At 32.4% G+C, this 4,478-nt stretch overlaps 2 pseudogenes; both read right to left on the reverse strand.

Annotated features, from left to right (window-relative positions):
- Positions 1-889: 889 nt before the first annotated feature.
- Positions 890-1,971, reverse strand: LOC145009665 (disease resistance protein RUN1-like; annotated as a pseudogene).
- A 1,413-nt stretch (positions 1,972-3,384) lies between these two features.
- On the reverse strand, positions 3,385-3,747 carry LOC145009666 (toll/interleukin-1 receptor-like protein pseudogene; annotated as a pseudogene).
- Positions 3,748-4,478: the final 731 nt, after the last annotated feature.

Here is a 4,478-nt window from a genome sequence, read left to right on the forward strand (position 1 = left end):
TTTGTATTTTCTATTTTTCAATGGTTAAATGTCGTTTTTTTCGTTTTATTTTTTTCACAACATAATTATACTTTGATTGTTTTTTTTTTCACAAAGTTATACATCATATAAACGTACATAAAACCATATATATATGCATAGATACACATACATACATACACATACTCAAATACACACATACAAATACATATATACACACATACACACACACACACACATATATATATATATATATATATATATATATATACACACATATATATACTTACATACATACATAAATAAATACATACATACACTTGCTTATACAAATATATATATTTCCCCTAATTATCATCATTTTTCATTATTCATACATTAAATGTATATTATTTAATCTTATTGATGTGTTAAACGTTGTTTTTTTTTCGTTTGTTCATTTGTTTGTGTGTTAAGCACATTCATTACAATTATTATATATTATCATTATGTTTATAATAATTATTATTATTAATAGTACTATTAATATGATTTTTAGTTTTATGTGTTTTAAATATTTAAAACAAAACGATACAATTTTTTTTAAGACTTGAATATTGAAAAATAATAATAATAATAATAATAATAATAATAATAATAATAATGAATTTATAAAGTCATTGGCATTCCGTAGTTATTCTGTAGTTATATTCTTCTGTGGGTAGTGTATAGCTATTATGTAGTTAATTACATACGAAATACCTATAGTCCTACTTCTGTCGTTATTTTGTAGTTATTCAGTAGCTAATTACCAACGGAAGACCTACGGATGTGTGCCTGTCATTATTCTGTAGTTATTCCGTAGCTATTCCGTTACTAATTTAGGGTATCCATTCCATAAGAATTTCGTTGGTATTATGTAGGTAATTACCTACGGAAATTTTCCGTAGTTATTTTCTTGTAGCAAAACCCCTTGTTTTCTAGTGTATATATATATATCATGAAAAGCTAGCTTAACTATTACCGTTGTTGGATCCATAGCACATATTTTTAGAACATCTTCCTTCTTCCAAACTCTACTATGTTTTTCAGGGTTCTTGGGGTGTTCTCCTCTAACAATGTAGTGTGCCCTTTCTTGTACCAAATCATGCATATCAAACCTTCCATTCCAAATACTTATTAGAGCCTTTTGTACCAACACCTTTATGCCTATAACAGGGTGAAAACCACAAGCATCTAGTATCATCGTTGCGCTTTCATCTTTTTTCTCCCCTCTGAAGAAACATGCAATATCAAGGAACAACTCTCTCTCCACGGGCTTAAGTCCATCAAAGCTTATTTTTAACTTATCAAGAATATCAGTCTCTGGAATTTCTTTCAATCTAGCCAAGGCACTCCTCCACTCATCAATCTCTTTGTCACATAGAAACCAACCAAGAACTCTAAGTTCTAATGGGAGCCCACCACCATAAGAAACCACATCTCTTGAAAGTTGCTCATAGTCTTCTATACACTTGTAACCCTTTGGTGCATGCTTGAAAAATAGATTCATAGCCTCATCATCATCTAAGAAACTCAATAGCTTCATAGTCTCATCATCATCTAACAAACTCATATTATGTATCACATCTACTTCATGTGCAGTTAATACATGCTCATCTCTTGTTGTGATTATGATTCGACTTCCTTCACCGTACCAATCACGTGATCCTACTAACTCTTCTAGTTGCTCAACTTTGTCGACATCATCAAGAACAATCAACACCTTTTTATGTTGTAATCTATCCCTTATCATGCATCCTCCTTCTTCTGCTCTCCCTACCTCCACTTGCTTCTGTTTCAGAACACCATAAACAATTTTTTTTGCATTCTTTCTAAACCATCTTCATTACTTGATTCCTCCCGAATATTTTTTAGAAAGCAGCAACCATCAAACTTGCAGGAGATTTCATTATAAACAGAAGAGGCGAGAGTTGTCTTACCACCACCTCCAACCCCCCATATTCCAATCATTCAAACATCACATAGTCCGATTATTAACTTTAGTATCAAATGTTGCATGTGGGACTCTATTCCAATCAGGTTTTCATCCACACTTGAAGTTACTGGATGCAATCTATGTGAAATTGTGTCAACAATATTTTTGATGCATTTTGACACGTGCGTGCAAATTGAATATCACAAGGGTCATTAAGACATTAACACAATGACAAATAGACTTATCATAAACTACTACCCTAGAGAATCTTCACTTTGTGAGTTCTTAGCAGATGTTAATCTCAGTAGTATTGATTATTATTTGGCTCTTATGAAGTGATCTAGTTAAAGCCTTTGTTTATCAAATAAGGTCATCAACCTCATCAAGAATAATTGAAACATTTGTACAGGTACCTACTTCTTATCATGCATCTTCCTTCTTCACTCTGTACTACCAGTTGTTTTTTTCAAAATACCCAATAAACTTCATATCTTACTTGTTGGATCCCCCAAAAAATATGGATACTGTAATTGGAATATTGAGCACAAGTATAATCATTTGTTGTACTCTAAAAAGAGGAACTATATCATCAAGAATTTGGCTTTATCATTCAAAAGCTTATAATGTATAAGTATAAATGTCTTGTAGTAGAGCACACATATCTTAAGCATAAAAAGTGCACAAACAAAGAAGAAAATTACCCATTGGCAATGTGCTCGGTTTCCCATCCAGAAAATGTTGGTTGCATCCACAAGTGCTTTTCTCCAAGATTCAACCTTCTTCTTGTTGTTCTCCAACTCATGTTTCACAAATGCTTCTCCATGTTTGAGTTTTTGTTTTCGAACTTCGGAAGGATTGTTGGTGATTTTATATCATCAATATTATTTAAGTGTAATAGGATTAAAATTGTTGACCAAAAGTGATCTTGTTGAATATTGAACAAGTTAGGATGGTGTAGGAGTGCACACTTGTTCAAGTTTTTCAAGATTCAAAGTACATTGTTATTTAGGGGTGAAGCCCCTAAACGGACGAGGGTTCGGGGGTAGCGCCCCTGGGAGCGGGGTCTTAGGGACGGCAGCCCCTGGCGGGGTCCAAGGGGCAAAGCCCTTGGTTGGGATCGAGTTGCCAGGTCGGTGCAGATTTTTTTTATTTAGGCTATGTTGCTATATTAAAAATTGCATCAAAAATCCAATTTTAGAAAGTTGCCCTTTTTCCTGAGATCCGTTGAATGACAGGTTTGGAAGTTTTATGACAGTTTGTAACTGTCTGTTGACAATTTTCAGACAGAAAGGATATATCCGTTTTTTGGTCATTTTTCCGGTACATCTCAGATTTCATTCTCTGAATTTCATCGAATTGAGTGTTCGATCTTTACCATCGAAATACTTCAATTTGATAGTGAATCACAACTTTCAGAGAATCCAAGTAATCTATCCATTCCCTATTTTCTAGCAAGGATCAACATCATAAAATACGGGCATCACAATTTGGCCTCTTGTATCCTTGCATTTCATGATATGTACAAGTTCATCTAAGCACCATGAAGAACTTGTGTAGTTTTTAGAGAATATAATGACGGCGATTTGTGATTCTTCAATAGCCATCATTAGAGATGTACCAACTGATTCGCCCCTAGGGAGTGTTTCATCATCTTTGTAAGTGTGGATCCCTTGTTGTTCGAGAGCTGTGTAGAGATGACCCACAAAAGTCTTACGAGTATCTTCTCCTCTAAAACTAATAAAAACATGGTACTTCCATGACCGAGAAGAACAGACCGGAGCTAAAGAAGAAGATGATGGTAAAGATGCCATCCATGAGTTAATTAGTTTAAGATTTGAATGTAAGTGGTTTAAGCATCTCAAAGAAATGAACCATATATATATATATATATATATATATATATATATATATATATATATATATATATATATATATAAAGAGAGAGAGAGAGAGAGAGAGAGAGAGAGAGAGAGATGTGAGTTTCCAAGAAATTTCCAATTTACTAAATGCCCAAGAAGTATCTTACACTTGACAGTTTCAACAAAGCGGGTTGTTTTCATATTGAAGTTGTCATTATTAAAATCAACAATTTTCATGAAAATATGGACGAAACTTTTGGAAGGGAACATTTTCACTACAAACCAAGAGATGGAAATAACTTAACCTTATTGTTAAAAATTTTAACTTCATATTGTTTTAACTTAACCTTATTGTTAAAATTTTTAACTTCATGTTGTTTTAAAAATTAAAGACATGATAATATTTTGTAACAAAATACAAAGAAGTATACAGATTTAAAATTTCTATAACTGAACTATAAACAGTATCTTGTTTTAACCACATTCAAAAATGTATATCTGACTAGAATGTATATATAAATAAATGAAAAAATTAATCAATACTAACAAATGTTAGGTGACTTGTTCTTGCCATTAGACATCGATCTTTATATCTGCATTTTAAAACATAAAAATATGAGAATTACATTAGCCAAAAGGAAAATTTCACCCCTGGATATATAACCCCACCAAGCATAGATACG

This window comes from Lactuca saligna, chromosome 8, assembly GCF_052625555.1.
Source record: "Lactuca saligna cultivar CGN05327 chromosome 8, ASM5262555v1, whole genome shotgun sequence".
Classification (NCBI taxonomy): domain Eukaryota; kingdom Viridiplantae; phylum Streptophyta; class Magnoliopsida; order Asterales; family Asteraceae; genus Lactuca; species Lactuca saligna.